Source organism: Bubalus kerabau, chromosome 2 (genome assembly GCF_029407905.1).
Source record: "Bubalus kerabau isolate K-KA32 ecotype Philippines breed swamp buffalo chromosome 2, PCC_UOA_SB_1v2, whole genome shotgun sequence".
In the NCBI taxonomy this organism is placed as follows: domain Eukaryota; kingdom Metazoa; phylum Chordata; class Mammalia; order Artiodactyla; family Bovidae; genus Bubalus; species Bubalus kerabau.
In genome coordinates this window covers 3,407,396-3,426,637 of record NC_073625.1, presented here as the reverse complement: position 1 = coordinate 3,426,637, position 19,242 = coordinate 3,407,396, and the positions used below count along the sequence as shown (strand labels likewise).

The following is a 19,242-nucleotide window of genomic DNA, read 5'->3' as shown; positions in this document are numbered from 1 at the left end:
AATTGTGTCCACAGAATACTGATGAAAGAGGAGAGAATCACTTTTGAGGAACCTGGGAAACACCATCAAAGAACCGAAAGACTGGCATATGGCTTGTATAAAATTGATAGCTAGTGGGAAGCTGCTGTATAAGGCAGGGCGCTGGACTCAGAGCTCTGTGATGACCTAGATGCAGGAGGTAGGAGGAAGACGCAAGAGAGAGGGGGTATGCTTAGGCTGATTGGTGGTATCCTACAGCAGAGGCTAACATAACATTGTAAAGCAGTGATACTCCAGTGGAACAAACAAGCAAACCAACAGAACATCACCAGCACGGGGGCAAACTGAGATCACGCCCCACACAGCAGGACGCAGAGAACGCAGCCTCACTTCTGCAACATTCCCGCCGAAGAGGCACTCTTCCTTCCCGAGTCTAGTCCAGGGGAAACCTCGAATCAAACCCAAAAGGAGGGACATTCTATACAAGTCTGCACCGTCATCTTCAAAAGCGTCAAGGGCATAAACAACAAGGGAAAAAATGAGCTGCTCCAGAATGAAGCGGCCAGGACAGGCAGGACGACCTACGCATGGGTGACTCTGAATTGGATCCCTCTGCTGGGAAAAGGATGTTTTCGAGCTAGTTGTTAAGACTTGAATGGGGCTTGAGGGTTACATGGCAGCAATGTATCAGGTTAATTTCCTAACTCTTCAAAGGGTTGGACTCCATGTAGGATGTCATGTGGAAAAGAGTGCTGAAGTTGCAAGGCATTGGGTCTGCAGTGTGGTGGTTTAGTCACTAAGTCCTGTCTGACTCGCTGAGCCCTCCAGGCTTCTCTGTCCATGGGATTCTCCAGGCAAGGATACCCGAGTGGGTTGCCATTTCCTCCTCCAGGGGATCTTCCCACCCCAGGGATCGAACCCGCCTCTCCTGCATTTGAAATCCTGGTGTGACATTTTCACAGAGATGCCAGGAAGCAATTAGATATGATCTGGAAACAGGAAGAAGGATCCCAGTGAGCAACATGAATTTGGGGTTTATCTGCTTGGAAGCCAAGAGAGCAACTGAATTTAGTGAGGAGGAGGTGAGAGGGTGAACAGGAGGAGGAGAGGAGGAGTATGGGGGAGGGGAGGGGGAGTATGGGGGAGGGGAGAGGAGTATGGTGGAAGGGAAGAGAGTATGGGGAGGGGAGGGGAGGGGAAGGAAGAGTATGGGGGAGGGGAGGGGGAGTATGGGGGAGGGGAGGAGTATGGGGGAGGAGAGTATGGGGGAGGGGAGGGGACAGTTTGCCAGCCCTATGACCGTGGGACTTTAATCCATCTGTGCCTCAGTTTCCCTGTCAGTTAAGTGGGGATCATACTAGCTCCTATTCCTAGGATCACTATGGAAGTTAAAGCTGTTGAAGCTTTTTTTCCTCCCCCACCCTTTAAAGATGCTGAAGCTGGATAACCGCTTGGAACCACGGACAGCACTGTGTAAGTGTGTGCAGTTCAACAAGTGTGAACCCCAGCAGCAGTCCAGCCACAGACACATCCCTGCCCCTGCTGCAGTGGGAGTGATGTCCACGTTACACCCAGAGGCCAGTCTAGCCGTTTGTGTGTTGGCAGCTGGGGGAGCCTGTGCGATCGCTCACGAGAATCCACAACGGCTTTGGCACATGTGGCCCTGGAGGTGACCGCAGAGGGGGCTGCGGTGGGGAGCAGAGAAAGCCTGAGTTTCCGCAGGCCTGCCCTGGACATGCTGTCCTCCCCATCTCAGCCTAGTCATAGGAGAGCCGGCAGGTTCTTCCGCAACGTGGACGAGCCTCGAAGACCTGATGTCACCAAAGGACAGATAGTGTGTGCTTCTCTCTCTGGGGTCCCTGGGTGTCTAACTCATCATGACAGAAGGAGAATGGCGGTTGCCAGGGGCTGGGCAGGCAGGAATGGGGAGTCAGTTTTTAACGTGGGCAGAGTCAGTTTTGCAAGATGAACAGAGTTGGGAGGCGGTGGCGGAAGCTGCACAGCAGTGTGGAAAGGCTTCGTCTCACTGACTCTTCCGTTACTTTTTTGGCCTTGAGGCACGTGGGGATCTTAGTTCCCTGTCCACCAACTGACCATGTGGAAGCGGGAGTCCTGACCACTGGACCACCAGGGAGGTCTCAATTATAGTCTCAGAAATCGCCGAGAGGGAAGACTTTAGATGTGTATTTTTACTACATTAAAAGTTCTTTAAAAAAAATCCAGATTTTGGATTTCCCTGGTGGTCCAGTGGCTAGGAATCTGCCTGCCAGTGCAAGGGACATGGGTTTGATCCGTGGTTCAGGAAGATCCCCCAGGACGCTCAGGGCAACTAAGCCCACGCACCACAACTACTGAGCCCGTGCACCGAGAGCCTGTGCTCGGCAACGAGAGAAGCCTGGGCACGACTGGAGAGCAGCCCTCACTCCCTCCAATGAGAGGAGCCCCGCGCGGCAACGAAGGCCCAGGGTGGCCAGAACAATTCTTAAATAAATAAATACATTTTAAAAATAGGCAGATTCTGATTCAGCACTTTAGGAGTGGGGCTCTAGATCTTGCATTTCTGTAAACCTCCCAGGGGAGGCAGGCAACACATGACCAAGCTCTGTGCCAAGAGCCCACCCTGAGTTCCAAGCTGCCACACCGCAGAACCAGTGCCTTTAGCTCCTCTTTAACAGCCCTGGCACCTGCTTCGCGTTAAAGCTATAGGAACGGCTTGAGTGAAATGCAATTGGACTCTAAGCCCTTTGAGAGCTCTGGCCTCCTCATTCGGCACTCGGAGAAGCTGCCAAGAAAGCTTCCATCACAACGGACACAACTGCAGCGAAATACTTCTAGAGCCAGCCAGGGATATTTTCTGATTCTCTTGGGCTGGTCTGGTCTGTTTCTAAAGGAGCTCTTCCAACGGGTCTGAGCCTGCGTCTTTCCTTTGCTTAGCCCTCCAACACAGGGACCACCCCTGTGATGTTACCTTCCCAGCACAGCAGCTGGTGCATCATAGGTGTTCAGTAAACGAGTACTGAAGGGAAATAGCTAACACACGGATAGTGCTTATAAAGCAGTGCTCTGAGAATTTTATACAGTGGGTTACATCTTCCCAAAAAGGCCATAAAATATCTTCAATCCTACATGTTCTTCTTACAATGTGACCTGGGTGTTCTTCCTATTGAGAAATGGAGTTTCGGCCCCTCCGCTTGAACCTGGGAGGACTCGGTATGGATCAAACCCGCATGTGAAGGCAAAAGTCAAGGACTGTTTGCGCAAGTTTTCAAATGCTGTATCTTTTTTTCCTAAGATTTTTTTTTAACGTGGGCCATTTTTAAAGTCTTTTTAAAAATATTTGTTTATTTATGTTTGGCTGCGCTGGGGTCTTCACTGCTGTGTGCGGGCTTTCCCGAGTTGCAGAGCGCGAGGGCTACTCTCTAGCTGCGGTGCCTGGACTCCTCATCGAGGTGCCTTCTCTTGCTGCAGAGCTCAGGTTCTAGAGCACAGGCTCTATAGTCGTGGTACACAGGCTGAGTTGATCAGACGCACGTGGGATTGTCCCAAACCGGGGATTGAATTCGTGTCCCCTACACTGGTAGGCAGATTCTTAACCACTAGACCACCAAGGAAGTCCCCATTTTTAAAATCTTTATTGAATTTGTTACAGGATTGTCTCTGTTTTAGGTTTTGGTTTTTTTGGCCATTAAGCATGGGATTTGAGCTCCCTGACCAGGTATCAACCTGGACGCCCTGCACTGGAAGATGAAGTCTTAACCACTGGACCACCAGCGAAGTCCCAAATGCTGTATCTTTGAATTTAAATTTTGTTTTCACTTTATTTATTTTATTTTGGCCATGCAAACGTTTTGTGGGATCTTAGTTTGCTGAGCAGGGATCACACTCAGGCCCTGTGAGTGAAAGCAGTGAGTCCTAACCATTGGTCCACTAAGGAATTCCCTCCAATGGTGGATCTTTGGAGAAAAGATCTTTCTAGAATCGGAGCAGACCTTCTTCCTCTATTAGCCAACGATGTCAGAAAAGGGCTGGATGATGAAGCTCCCACCAGTAGGTGTGCGGTACGTTATTCCTAGGGATCTGTGGGTTTGCTGGGGGTGGGTTGAACTAGGCTGTGTTCAGCTGGAAGGAAGGTTTGGTTTGGCTGCACACATCTGCCGTCCTTTTCTAGAACCAGGGGGCTCACCTAGGTTGTTCTCAGGCAAAGGCATCGGCTCAAGAGAGCCACCCAAACGCTGCCAGTGCTTCGGAATCCCCTCCAGCATCTCATTTACTTGTATCCCTGTGGTCAAAACACACCTCACAGCTGAACCCACAGTCGAGGAAAAGAAGGAGAGTGAATATTTTTAGCAATAGCCACACATGTTCCAACGTTAACATATTTAGAAGTGTTCGGAGATCTTACATATATGGTGACCATGCCCTCATTTCATTCAATACCCGGAACACACTATTTTCAGAGTCTACCTGGTAACCCATCCCATAAATGTGCTCCAGTGAATTTCATCACTCCCCAGTGGTTGAACATTTAGGGTGTTCTTTTTTATTGCTGCTATAATTAATATTACAACAGCCCATGAATCTCGGCTCACATTTCATGATGATTTTCTTAGAAATGAAATTTCTGATCAAAGTGATTCAAAATTTTAAGGCTGTGGACAGAGAGTTAATGGCAGAGAGCTTTGTTCAAACTCCCTCTTCAAAATATTAGACACAGACTGGACTCTATAAGCGGAAACTCACTTACTAATTAGATTCTTCCTTGTAGAACATGTGAGCCTCAAGTGAGTTTGGGTTGCATAAGCCAATTTTGCCCAGGATTGGGTACCCATGAAAATGGGAAATTTACGTTTTACCGGGAGAGAAACCCAATGCTGAGACCCTTAGTCAGAGTCAGCACATTTATTTTGCAAGACACTGTGGAGGAACATAGAATTAAATCACACTTTCTGTGAAAAGTATTTCTTTTTTTGTTATAGAATTCAATTGCTAAACCACACATGATGACCAAGATGTGTTACACTTTTTAAAATTGAGTTCACGTTCTGGCCCTCACCATCAAAGTTGGTGAAGAGTCCAAACTGGTCATTTTTGAGAGGACACACACGTGCACCACCTCTATCCCCAGCCAGGGTTACTATATATGCAGTGACAACCACGGGGGGAGTTAGTCCATAGGCTGTGGCCCTTTCTGGAGTTGTAAAGTGACGCCCTCCACGCCGTTAGTTATGCAAGAACCGCGGGCCCTTATGCTAGGCAGAGGTGAGACTTGAGGGAAGCGGCAGGGCACAGCCTTGAAAAGAATGAGTAGCCGCTGAGGACCTAACAAACTGCTCAGAACCGACCAGGCTCAAGATGGCCAAAGAGTCAACTTCCAGTGGACCTTGAGCCTCATTACACGCTAACTGAAACTCATCAGCATCCGAATGACACCCTCAGAGGCACCAGTACCGTCTGAGGCCAACCAGGAAAGGCCAAAAAGGGGGTGGTGGCCCAATTCCTGGAAACTCCGCCCCTTCTCCCAAATAGTTGGAATAATCTTCCCACTCAGTACCCAATGAAATTTACCCAGTCCATAAAAACTGACCACCCCATTCGGTGGGGCCTCTCGCTTTCTGAAATGGCCTGTGACCAGTCTATGGCGGGGTGTCTCCCTGGATAACTCTGCTTTCACTCCACTTCCGCTTGCTCTTGCATTCTTTCCTGCAGGAAGCCAGGGACCCTTGCTTGGCCTCCGGTGCCAGGGACTCTCCTGCGACTGGGCTGTGAGCCTCCTCCTGCCCCATTTTCTTCCTGCAACAGAAGTATGCCAGGCTTCTGTTTCATGTGATTCCTGATGCATTTCTTTCTTGCGTGCACGCTCAGTCGTTCAGTTGTGTCCAACTCATTGCGACCCCATGGACTGTAGCCCGCCAGGGATTCTTGCTATGGGATTTCCCAGGCAAGAATACTGGAGTGGGTTGCATTTCCTCCTCCAGAGGATCTTCCTCACCCAGGGATGCAACCTGCGTCTCTTCTGTCTCCTGCATGGGCAGGCAAGTTCTTTACCACTAGTGCCACCTGGGAAGCCCCAAATCTGGGCCTCGGAGAGCCTGCCCATGTCTGTTTGAAGCTGGGTATCTCTGCAGGCAGCTCTGAGGGTGACTCCACTCTTTCGGGACCAAGCTCGGAAATGGGGATCTTCGCCAACACTCTCAAGGTGCAGTCAGGTACAGCTCAGTCCTCCCGGGCACCTGCCTGGCCGTCTCTATGCCTGGCCCTGCCCCTCAGGCAGGGGTGTTAGAACAGGCCCAGGGTCTAAGGCCTGCAGAGCCAGCCACCATGCTCTCTTCCACTCTTGAAGCTCACAGCCACCATCTCCTTTGCCTCAAATATTTCAGATTAGTCCCCTTAGTGGGCCTAGGCATGCTACGAAAATGCAGACCCTCACCAAAACTGGCCCGTACATAAATGAAAGACGCAAGTGGCATTGTTACCCCCAAACTGGATGTGTGTCTTGGTGAGTGCGGAGCCAAAAGACACAATCACGCCAAAGATCGGGAGAAGGGAGAATTTATTACTTGCAGCGAGTAAGGAGAACACCAGGGATCTTTCCCAAAACAGCATCTCCAGGAACAACAAAATTGGGGAAGTTTTAAACTATGAGAACATGCATATTCATGAAGCGGCTTGAGCAGAGGAGAATCCAGCATAGAACTGGGGCAAAGGTCGACAGACTCCAAGATTTAGTTGATCGAAGCCACCAGGGTCAACACCATCACCCGCCTTCCTCTTGGGTGGGGCCCTTAGTTCCTGCAGAACTCAAAGGTACTATTGTGTTTGATATAATAATAATAATAATAGCTTCCTCCTGAGGAGGAAGCAGGACTCACTTTATCACTGCACTGTGCTCGGACTGCCTCTTCTCTGTCCCTTCATTCCTTTGTTCCTTTAAGATCATTATTTATGGAGAGCTGTTAAGGGATAAGCACTGTGACCAGGCCTAGGCCAAAATGGCTTCTCTTAGGTCAAGAAATCCATGCTTCGTTCTCTTTCCCTGGGGACCCCTAACCTGTCTATTTGCGGTATGACACCTTAGGGAGTGGTGGGATTGCGGCAGGCCAGGGGACACATGACCTGTCTAAAGGGGATCACGCGACTTGGATTTTGCCCATTTTTGCTACGTCAACATAGGGGACCAGAGGTGCTCCATTTTTGTGTTTTCCAAGAGAACCCAGAAATTTAGATTTTCATAAGAAATCTCCCACTGTTTGAACATTGCAATGCATGTTTAAAATTCATATTAAATTCTTCAAGCCCAAATAAGGATTTTCTGGGCCTCCAATTTCAACTTGTGGCCTCAACCTCAGAAAACATAGGGGGAGGCAATTGCACCAAACAGCTTCCCTTTTTCCCACAGAAAACACAGAAAAAAGGCTGTTTTTCCTCTGGGGCTCGGGGAAGTCAGAGTTCCAGGTTCAAAGGCTGGTTACCTTCTCTGCAGGGATGCAGATGAAGAGGGTGGGGAAACACCTTTCATTCTTTCTGGGGGAGTCAAGGAGAAAGGAGTCCTTTCTCAGCCAGGATGGCTGATGGAGAATGTTAGAAGCTTGAGTATTTGGATGACTGCTAGTTGGAAAGTCAGACATAAATAACGTGCAATAATTACATTTATTTATTTAAAAATTAAAAAAATATATTGGAGTATAAGTTTTTTAACAAGAATATTTATTTATTTGACTGGACCAGGTCTTAGCTGTAGCATGTGGGATCATATTCATCACAACTCTTAGTTGTGACATGCGGAATCTAGTTTCCTGACCAGGGACTGAACCCAGGTCCCCTGAATGGGAGCGTGGAGTCTTAGCCACTGGACCACCAGGGAAGTCCCTGGAGTACACTTGGTTAACAGCATTGTGTTAGAGAAAAGGAAAGATATAAACATCTGAATGCAGAGTTCCAAAGAATAGTAAGAAGAGATAAGAAAGCCTTCTTCAGCGATCAATGCAAAGAAATAGAGGAAAACAACAGAATGGGAAAGACTAGGGATCTCTTCAAGAAAATCAGAGATACCAAAGGAACATTTCATGCAAAGATGAGCTCAATAAAGGACAGAAATGGTATGGACCTAACAGAAGCAGAAGATATTAAGAAGAGATGGCAAGAATACACAGAAGAACTGTACAAAAAAGATCTTCACGACCCAGATAATCACAATGGTGTGATCACTGACCTAGAGCCAGACATCCTGGAATGTGAAGTCAAGTGGGCCTTAGAAAGCATCACTACAAACAAAGCTAGTGGAGGTGATGGAATTCCAGTTGAACTATTCCAAATCCTGAAAGATGATGCTGTAAAAGTGCTGCACTCAATATGCCAGCAAATCTGGAAAACTCAGCAGTGGCCACAGGACTGGAAAAGGTCAGTTTTCATTCCAATCCCAAAGAAAGGCAATGCCAAAGAATGCTCAAACTACCGCACAATTGCACTCACCTCACACACTAGCAAAGTAATGCTCAAAATTCTCCAAGCCAGGCTTCAGCAATATGTGAACCGTGAACTTCCTGATGTTCAAGCTGGTTTTAGAAAAGGCAGAGGAACCAGAGATCAAATTGCCAACATCCACTGGATCATGGAAAAAGCAAGAGAGTTCCAGAAAAACATCTATTTCTGCTTTATTGACTATGCCAAAGCCTTTGACTGTGTAGATCACAATAAACTGTGGAAAATTCTCAAAGAGATGGGAATACCAGACCACCTGATCTGCCTATTGAGAAATTTGTATGCAGGTCAGGAAGCAACAGCTAGAACTGGACATGGAACAACAGACTGGTTCCAAATTGGAAAAGGAGTACATCAAGGCTGTATATTGTCACCCTGCTTATTTAACTTATATGCAGAGTACATCATGAGAAACGCTGGACTGGAAGAAACACAAACTGGAATCAAGATTGCCAGGAGAAATATCAATAACCTCAGATATGCAGATGACACCACCCTTATGGCAGAAAGTGAAGAGGAACTAAAAAGCCTCTTGATGAAAGTGAAAGAGGAGAGTGAAAAAGTTGGCTTAAAGCTCAACATTCAGAAAACAAAGATCATAGCATCCGGTCCCACCACTTCATGGGAAATAGATGGGGAAACAGTGGAAACAGTGTCAGACTTTATTTTTCTGGGCTCCAAAATCACTGCAGATGGTGACTGCAGCCATGAAATTAAAAGACGCTTACTCCTTGGAAGGAAAGTTATGACCAACCTAGATAGCATATTCAAAAGCAGAGACATTACTTTACCAACAGAAGTTCGTTTAGTCAAGGCTATGGTTTTTCCTGTGGTCATGTATGGATGTGAGAGTTGGACTGTGAAGAAGGCTGAGCGCCGAAGAATTGATGCTTTTGAACTGTGGTGTTGGAGAAGACTCTTGAGAGTCCCTTGGACTGCAAGGAGATCCAACCGGTCCATTCTGAAGGAGATCAGCCCTGGGATTTCTTTGGAAGGAATGATGCTAAAGCTGAAACTCCAGTACTTTGGCCACCTCATGCGAAGAGTTGACTCATTGGAAAAGACTCTGATGCTGGGAGAGATTGGGGGCAGGAGGAGAAGGGGACGACAGAGGATAAGATGGCTGGATGGCATCACTGACTCCATGGACGTGAGTCTCAGTGAACTCTGGGAGTTGGTGATGGGCAGGGAGGCCTGGTGTGCTGCGATTCATGGGGTCGCAAAGAGTCGGACACGACTGAGCGACTGATCTGATCTGATCTGATACAGCAAAGTGCTTCAGTTTTACGTATATTAATGCGTGCCTGCATGTGTGCTAAGTTGCTTCAGTCATGTCTGACTCTTTGCGATCTTAAAGACTATATCCTGCTGGGCTCCTCTGTCCGTGGGATTCTCCAGGCAAGAATACTGGAGTGGGTTGCCATGCCTTCCTCCAGGGGATCTTCCCAACCTGGCGATCGAACCTGTGTCTCTAATGTCTCCTTCACTGGCAGACAGTTCTTTACCACCAGCGCCACCTTGGAAGCCCTCATAATTAATACATCTATGTATCCTTTCTTCATTCTTCAGGAACGAAGGATCAGCGAAGGCTTTCTACCTGGGGCGTGGTGTGACCGGGCCTGCAGTTTTGCAAGTCATGCTGCAGATTGGGGCCTGTGTCAGGGTGGATTAGGAGGCCAAAGCGGGTGGGTGTGGGCAGACTGGTCCGTGGAAGGCCTGGTGTGATGTGGGTGGGGAGAGAGGAAGGGGCCGTCACGGGCTCAGTGACACAAGAAGAATCGGCAGGAAGTGAGGCTCAGCGGAGGGGAAGCAATCAAGATCGCAATCTGGGTGGCTTCGCTCTCCCTTCCTCTCCTGGGTCCCTCAGGACGCTGCTGGGGAAAGCGACGGTTTCAAACTAGGAGGTGATGCTCACCGTCAGCAAGGCTTGCAGCCTGAAGCCGCTCTTCCCCTGGCAACTCATGCAGCTCTGACATGCACTGCAGTTTACACTTTAACATCTCTGATGCTAGGATACATCAAATGACCCATGGCATGCTGGAGTTCAATTGGTGTTTGTTATGGGCTAAATTATGTCCCACACAGTTCTTCTGTTTAAGCCCTAACTCCCAGCACCTCAGAATATGTCTGTATTTGTATTCCTAAGGTGCAGGGGGAGGAGTTTGGGGTTAGCAGACGCAAACTATTATACGTAGAATGGATAAACAACAGGGTCCCTCAGTATAGCACAGGGAACTATCAACTTCCTGTGATAAACCATAGTGGAAAAGGATACATATATAACTGAGCCACCTTACTGTGCAGCAGAAATTAACACGTGATAAATCGACTTCAATAAAAAACAATGTGTCTGTATTTGCAGGTAAGGTCTCTAAAGAGGTAATGAAGTTGGAACTTCCCCGGTGGTCCAGTGGTTAAGATTCCAAGCTTGCAAATGCAGGGGGTCTGAGTCCTGGTCAGGGAAATAGGATTCCACATGCCGTCTGGCCAAAAAGCAAAAGAACAGATAAACGGATCGGGTAATGCTTGTATCATATGTTAAAAAGTCACATCTGTACACATCAGAGCAGAAAACCAAATACACAATAAAGAGATCTTTAAAAAAAAAAAAAAAAAAGAAGTGACAAAGTTAAAAATAAAGCCTCCAGGGTGGGTCTTGCTCCGATATGACTGGTGCTTCTTATAATAAGAGGAGATTCAGACACAGACAAGTAGGAAAGCCCAAGCCTGTGAAGGCACGGGGAGAAGTCGGCCGTCTGCGAACAAGGAGAGAGGCCTCCAGAAGAGCCCAGCTGACGCCCTGATCTTGAACCTCCAGCCTCAGGACTGGGAGACAGTAGGGCTGTTGTGTAAGCCACCTGGTCTGTGGTTCTTGGTGACGGCAGCCTTTGCAGTTGAATACAGTGGGCTTTTTCTTTCTCAACGGTGCATGGCTTAGTGGTGGATCTTAACACTGATGCGGGCTAAGCGTCCTGGAGTCTATGAACTCGTGTGCATCATCGTTTTCCCTTTTGTTACTTACGGTCCTTACTCATGTATGCATGACTCTGACCAAGGTCACTATACCATTTATCTTCCTCCTTGGGATAATTTTAAAAGTGGAAAGGGAGCTTCTATTAGTAATGATTCAGGAACTACACAGGGGTAGCCTGGCATGGTCCTGGGCGGATATGGACCCCCAGTCCCCTCCACTCCCCCTGGAGGATGTTAGAAGGAAAGCGTGGCATTTACCCCAGGGGGACCTCATCCCCGCGTGCCAGAGCCCAGGCCACCGCCTGCCCGACAAGAGCACAGATGATGCCGCCCACGAGACAGAGGAGCCAGGAGTTCCTCAGTAGCTCAGACAGCCCTGGATTCAGGGTGGATCTCTTTAAAAAGGCCGGAAAAGGTATCTTCATGTCGTAACTGGTTAAGCTCTCTGTCTCAGGCGTGTCTTTCTCAACTGGTCTGCCACAAGGTGGGAAATTCCCATGGCGCTTCCTTTTTCGAGTTCACGCATCACGGAGTCTATAAAAACGCGAAAGCAAAAATTACCCTTGAAAAGTGACAGCTTATTCAGCAATTAAACCATAACTTCTGTGGGCTAATTAGGAAAAACCATTGACTGAGCACCAACTACGTGTTTTATATACATCGTCTCATTGGACTTTTCACAGTGAACCCAGTAGGGTAAATAACATTACCTCCATTTTCCACAGCAGGAAGCTAGCGCTCAAAGTGCTTTTGGGCCTGTCAGGGCCACGCAGCTGAAAGGCGGGGCCAGGATTCTCAGGGGGGGTTCCTTGACTCTGATGCTGAGTTTTTTCTGCTCTGCTGTCTCCGTCCTTTCTCCCTTCTGTCAGCTACGAATTGGAGCTTGCCAAGGGCATTTGCCATCCGCCTCTGCTGAGATTGAACCCTGAGCTGCTGCAGCTGCTGACCTTCGACACCCCCTGAGGGGAATTCAGGGTGGAGAGTGAGGCACCCTGTGCCCCAGGGAAACTGGTGGGACAAGTCTTTAGATGGTTAGATATTTTCAGGAACTAATTTCAGGATCCCAGTCCTTGCGTCTCTTCATACCTAGAAAGGCACTAAATCCCTTTGTGGTGACATCAGCTCCTCGTGACTAGCAGTAAACCTTTTGTAAAGTAAGCTCTTGATTGCACTGAACTCCCCCTTCACCGAAATCCTACATACTGACCTTCCCCTACAACCTCTTTGGAGCGGAGTGTCAGGGCTTTCTGAGGTGCTGTCTCCCAGGCTGCAGTCCTCGCTTTGCCCCCAATAAAGCTTAACTTGCGACTCTCACATTGTGCACCTTTTTAGTTGACATTTCCTTCTTTTTAAAAATCGTATTCATTTTTTTTATTGGAGTGTAGTTGACTCACAACATTCTGTTAGTTTCAGGTGTACAGCACAGCAACTCAGAATACATACAGAAATATATCCTTTTCCAGATTCTTTTTCCTTGTAGATTATTACCAAATCCTGAGCAGAGCTCCCTGTGCTATACTCCAGGTCCTATTGATTACCCATTTTATATACAGTAGAGTGCATCTGTTCATCCCAAACTCCTCATCTATCCCTCCTCCCCTTTCCCCTGTGTTATCCATAAGTTTGTTTTCTATGTCTGTGAATCTGTTTCTGTTTTGTAAATAAGTTCGTTAGTACCATTTTTTTAGATCCCACCTAAAAGTGATATATTTTATTTGTCTTTCTGTGTCTGGCTTACGTCACTAAGTACGATCATCTCTAGGTCCATTCATGTTGCTGAAAATGGCATTATTTTCTTTCCTTTCTTCCTTAAATAAGTTTTATATGTTTACCTACCTTGCTAATGTTTTCCGTGTTTTTCAGATGCAGCATTTCATAACGAATAAGGACTGGGAGGAGAGGCAGAGAACCGAACAGAATGGGCTGGATGTGGAAGGTGGGAGGACTTGATTTCTGGTTCTGCCGGGTGGTGGTCCCGTGTTTCCGGCGCTGCGTGTCCGAGACCCTCATTCCAACTCTATCAGTTGGTAGCGACAGGCAAATACCACCCACATTTCGCCTTTATTTCAGCAGGCAAGTATCTTATAGTTAACAGTTTTAATGTTATTTGGGTAAAAGGCATGCAGAGTACGAATCAGTCACTAACATTGCTTCACCTTCTAAAACTGGACAGGATTGCTTATTTTTTTCTTATGTCAACGCTCTAGCGAAAAAATGTATTTGACTTAAGCAAAAAAGATCACTCTAACACATTTTCAAAGTTACAGGTGCTGATAATAAAGTGCTAGGGTGGAAATCAAAACAGATACCTGGAAATCAAAATAAGGGTTTTTCTTGAGCAAAATATGGGCTTTTCTATATTTCTCTGCCTCTCCTCCCAGTCCTTATTCGTTATGAAATGCTGCATCTGAAAAACACGGAAAACATTTGCAAGCTGGGTAAACATATAAAACTTAGTTAAGGAAGAAAGGAAAGAAAATAATGCCATTTTCAGCAACATGAATGGATCTAGAGATGATCGTACTTAGTGATGTAAGCCAGACACAGAAAGACAAATAAAATATATCACTTTTAGGTGGGATCTAAAAAAATGGTACTAACGAACTTATTTATAAAACAGAAACAGATTCACAGTAAGGCAAATCTCTTATTATTCCACTTGTTATATCTAGAGCAAAATCTCCAAATGCTTCTTACATGCATTATTAGTTCTGTGTTTTCTGACTTACTTAGGTTTTAAACCTTTCAACTTATGTTCTGTGAAGAAATTTATATTTAAAGTTCTTGCTCATGGATAGGGAGCTTTTTTTTTTTTTTTTTTTAAAGAAACTGCTTATTGAAAAATGGTTTCACTCTGCTCATTCTTCAGGGACCACATTGAAAGAGACAAAGTTCAGCTTTCAGATGGAGTCAGAGCAAGCGTTCTAGGTATTTAAGAACGTTTAGTAATAGTAGTTCCCAACAGAGACAAATGATGCCAACTCTGAGCTGTCCTTTCCTTCTGGAGTTCACCAGGGGCCCAGAGTTCTATGTCTTGGCAGAAACACTGGCAATTCCACATCCACTCTCAGGTCCCTGGCATTCCAGTGTAAAACTGCTGGGGTGACCGGCACTCTGGAAACATCCAAGCCTGCTGCTGGGGAGGCGGGATGGAAGGCAGGCAGGCGGGGGGGAACCAAGGGAGAGGATGGGGGAGGGGAGCAGGGAAATATTCTCTGGAAGACTCTGTTGTTTTTTAAAAATTCTTTGGCTGCAGTGGGTCTTCGTTGTTGGGCCAGGCTTTCTCTCCTTGTGGTGAGCAGAGGCTACTCTTCACTGGGATCTTCCAGGACTAGGGATCAAACCCGTGTCCCCTGCATTGGCAGGTGGATTCTTATCCACTGAGCCACCACGGGAGTCCCACTAATTGTCACTTCTAATGACTGATGAAGCCTGGAGAGATGAAACCGAGACCAGATTTGACTGCAAGTCTAAGCCAGCCTGATCCCCCTGTGCCTGCCCATTGGCCCATGGCCCATACCTCCACTCTGCTCCCTGAGGTTCCTGCTCCCCACGGGCGCCTTCCCCAGGCAGCAGGCTGTAAGCAGGGAAACTCTGGTCAGTCATTTGTTTCTTGGTGTTTCAGCAGTTCTTGAATCTTCCAGTGAAGAAAGGCTAAAATGAATTAGTTATTTGGCTGATAACCCGAATTAGTTATGTGGCTTATCCCCGGCTTCCACGCACACAATTTGTTATTCCTTAGGTGGGCTATTGAGAGTTGGAAGGAAGTTTCCCAACTTTAAATGACTTGAGGCAAGTGGGACCTGGTTCAGATGAGAGAAGGCTGGTGTAAGAAAAGGAAACGAGAGGACAGGTATCCGAGCTGGGACCTGCCCGACAAACTCTTGCGAAGGCAAGGAGATGGGCAACTCGACAGTTCACGGCAGAGTTGCACCAGATCTCACCATTTCTACCTCATTTGTCTTCATTTCTTGGCTTTGGTCTCTTAACTGTTGGTGGCTATCAGACAGAGCTAAGAGATGAGGCAGACAAGGGCTTAAATTTTTTTTTAATTGGAGTATAGTGGCTTTACAATATTGCGTTATTTTCTGCTGTACAGCAAAGTGAATCAGCTATGCATATACATATTTCTCCTTTTTCTTTTTGGATTTCCTTCCCATTTAGGTCACCGCTGAGCGCTGAGTAGAGGTCCCTGTGCTGTGCAGGAGGTTCTTCATACAGAGGCGCGTCTGGGTGTCAATCCCAATCTCCCAATTCATGCTCCCTGCTTTCCCCCTTGGTGTCTATAACGTTGTTCTCTCCTGCGTTTCTGTTTCTGAAAGCTTAAATTTAAGGCCTCTGAGTTTTAAGCATTCTTTTCTCTCCAAAGAAAAGCAATCTACCAAAATCGGTCTGTTGAGTACTGGATTTTAGTGAAGAAGTGAAGTGAAGTGAAAGTTGCTCAGTCGTGTCCGGCTCTTTACAGCCCCACGGACTATACAGTCCACAGAATTCTCCAGGCCAGAACACTGGAGTGGGCAGCCTTTCCCTTCTCCAGCAGATCTTCCTGACCAGGAATCAAACCGGGGTCACCTGCATTGCAGGCAGATTCTTTACCAACTGAGCCATCAGGGTTGGTGAAACTGTGGTATTAATTGAGGATTCCGTTTCCCATTTTTGTAAAAAGTGGAGCTTCACCTCTGCAGCTCTGCAGTTTTATCAAGGTGTGTATGTATGCTTAATTCTTATCAAGGTTGTAGGCTAGGGTGTGTCATGTGTTCAAAGGTGGGACAAATTAAGCCTTTCTTCTCACTATCAACTGGAAAAAATACACCACCTGGAAGTGGAGAATCATGTTTTATTCTGTGGACTTTGTGAGGGTTTAAGCCCAGGACATGGCTTCCCATGTGCTGGGATGGTGCTGATCCACTGCTCTGAAGAGGTAAGGGAGGAGCTAAGACATACACAAGCTTTTGCAACAAAAATCAGGTAATCAGAATATCAAAAGATTTTGCTGTTGCTCAGTCGCTAAGTCGTGTCCAACTCTTTGCAACGACATGGGACTGCAGCACACCAGGCTTCCCTGTCCTTCACCATCTCCCGGAGTTTGCTCAAATTCACGTCCATTGAGTCGACAATGCTCTCTAACCATCTCATCCTCTGCCTCTCCCTTCTCCTTTTGTCTTCCCAGCATCAGGGTCTTTTCCAGCGAGTCGGCTCTTCGCAGCAGGTGGCCAAAGTACTGGAGCTTCAGCTTCAACATCAGTCCTTCCAATGAATATTCAGGGTTGATTTCCTTTAGGACTGATTACAAAAGATTTCTGTTAAAGAAAACCAGATAACCCAAGTTAATGAAGTCAGAGCTTTTCTAGCTCTGGAAAGATGCAAGAGTCTGGGCTCACTGAAATTACTCTTCGATATGCACCTTAGCTGTCTAGGGCCAGAATCCTGTTTCTCTCTGTCGTGAATCCCCTCAGGGTGCACAGCTGGGGAGAGGGGGCGGGCAACCGCAGTGGCTATGGGCTTGAGGGCTGCATCATCTTTTGTCCGTATCACCCTCAATTTGCTGCCACTGGAAACTTGAAAAAACAAACCAAAGATTAGGAATCTGGGCGAATGGCAAAGCCACAAGATTCTGCCATCTGCCTTTCTTCCCCTCCAGCTATCACCATGACTACGCACACCCAAACAGCATGCCCAGGCTCAGAAATGTGGTCCTCGCCTTCTGGCCCTCCTCACGGGTTCTGACATGAAGTCCTTGGCATCAGACCAGCCAGCCTTTGTCCGAAGCCCCAGGTACAGGTGCACACTGACCCCCTGAGACAGTGGCTCCTGGCGCTGGGGAAGGCGGCCTGGGGTCCTCAGGAGACGAGGGTTTCCCCAGTCTGGAGTGATGGGTAGGGAGGAGGAGGAGTGGGTGGTGAGAAGGGGGTAGGGGCCTCTGCACCTGGGCCCCATGGGACCTGTGTGTACTCCGGGGGCAGCGAGCAAGGCCCCTTCCCCTCACCTCCAGCTCCAGCTGTGGATGCAATCCCAGCCGGTAACTGGTGGGAAACAAACACAGCTCACTTTAAAAAGTCAAAGTGTGTCAGCCGCTCCGTTGTGTCCTACTCTTTGCTACATCATGGAGTAGAGTCCGCCAGGCTCCCCATCCATGGAATTCTCCAGACAAGAACACTGGAGTGGGTAGCCATTCCCTCCTCCAGGGGTCTTCCCGATCCAGAGATGGAACCCTGGTCTCCCGCATTGCAGGTAGATTCTTTACCGTCTGAGCCACCAGGGAAGCCCCAATTTATAGAAGATTCACTAATCTCTGATTTAAGTTTCCACTCTCCCTAGAGTGCTGGAACCTGAACCTGAATCAGTTTTGGCCTTCCTGAGGGCCACAGGCAGTCTGCAAGGCACAGTGGGGGGCTCCCAGGGGCCACCTCTCCCGGTCACCCCCAGGGCACAGAGCTGAAACCCTAGCAACCTCCAGCAACAGAAGCTCGATCTGCCGTGTCTGTGACATGTCAGGGGCATGAACCTCAGAGACACGCAGGAGGACCCCCCCCAAGTCTGACCCCCTGTGTGGGCCCCAGGGAAGCCGGCGCCCACTCGCCTCGGGTCTCACAGGCCTCTTCGGGCTCCTGCTAGGAGGCAGGCAGGCGGCTTCTCGCTCCAGCGCCCCCGCCCACAGATCTCTGCTGTTTCCAGCTGCAGGAATTTCCTTTCCTCAAGGATCAGCTGGAACATGTCGCTCCTACAGACGTTTTGCTGGCTCCTGGAGGTGAAGCAGGGAACGCTCCTGCCTTGGGGCACCGCCTTCTGCTGCGGGCCAGGAGCTGGTGCTGGGGGGTGGGATGGGGGCAGGGAAGCCCGGACTAGGAATGGGTAAAGAGGACCCCTCAGAAAGGCTCCCCCGCTCCCAAGTGATGGAACTCACTGATTTCCTTCTGCTCCAAGGGCTGGGCACCCAGGGAGCTGGGACTGCATCTGCATCTCTGCATGCATCCTTGGTGAATTTCAGAAGCTGGGACTGCGTCTGCATCTCTGCATGCATCCTTGCTGAATTTCGGACGAAGTAAACCGGGCCCTGGTGCCTGATGTGGGAAACCCTGAATCCCAGAGGGCTCCCAACTGCACCCTCGCTGCCCCGAGGGGACCCGGGGCGGTTCTGGGGAGGAAGGGATGGAGTGGGGGAGGGAGCCATTCTCGGGGAGCCCCACGTAGGGAGGGGTCATCGGAACCATCATGAATCTGCATCTAATAAGCACTCCTGACCATTTTTTATGAGCTTGGTGACAGTTTTATTACATGGAGGATAGGAAATTCCAGTGGGACGCCAGTTCTCCAGAGGACAGGTCCCAGAATTGTCCACTGAAAACCAAGCGAGTGAATGAGTGAAAACATGCTCCAATTCCAGTCATTCAAGACCTGTGAGCAGCAGCAGCATTCACTTGTATTCCTTAGGTAGTTGGGTCAGCAGGATCATAGTTCTCTGCACCTACTTAAATATAAACCACAGTGAGACAGAATCAACCCCAAATTAAAACTGAGTGACTAAATATAACTCAGATACCAAGTATCTTTGCTTTCATCTGGGAAGACAGCCAAATGACACATGTTTGGATTTATTTATTTTTTTTAAGGGGAAACAAATTAATTACTTGGTAAATATAGTTTGCTAGGCCAGATTGCTTGGAACGTGAGAGAAAAAGGATAAAGAATGGTTGCTAGTGATTCCAGCAAAGTCTATTATTTAAAAGCTGGTTACTTTTGCACAAGGGGCAAATATTTGCCTTTTTATGTTGGCCTTAAACGTATTGATGTATTTGAATAAAGATTAGGCTG

General features: G+C 47.9%; 2 long non-coding RNA genes across 2 annotated transcripts; one reads left to right on the top strand and one right to left on the bottom strand.

The window, feature by feature from the left end:
- Positions 1 to 10,797: 10,797 nt before the first annotated feature.
- On the bottom strand, positions 10,798 to 12,420 carry LOC129644578 (uncharacterized). The gene is made up of 3 exons (XR_008710841.1): positions 12,141 to 12,420; positions 11,689 to 11,964; positions 10,798 to 10,940 (listed from the first exon to the last, which is right to left on the bottom strand). It is a non-coding gene; the product is annotated as an uncharacterized LOC129644578 (long non-coding RNA).
- A 3,867-nt stretch (positions 12,421 to 16,287) lies between these two features.
- LOC129644579 (uncharacterized) lies at positions 16,288 to 18,597 on the top strand. The gene is made up of 4 exons (XR_008710842.1): positions 16,288 to 16,398; positions 17,072 to 17,205; positions 18,106 to 18,178; positions 18,355 to 18,597. It is a non-coding gene; the product is annotated as an uncharacterized LOC129644579 (long non-coding RNA).
- The last annotated feature ends 645 nt before the right edge of the window (positions 18,598 to 19,242 follow it).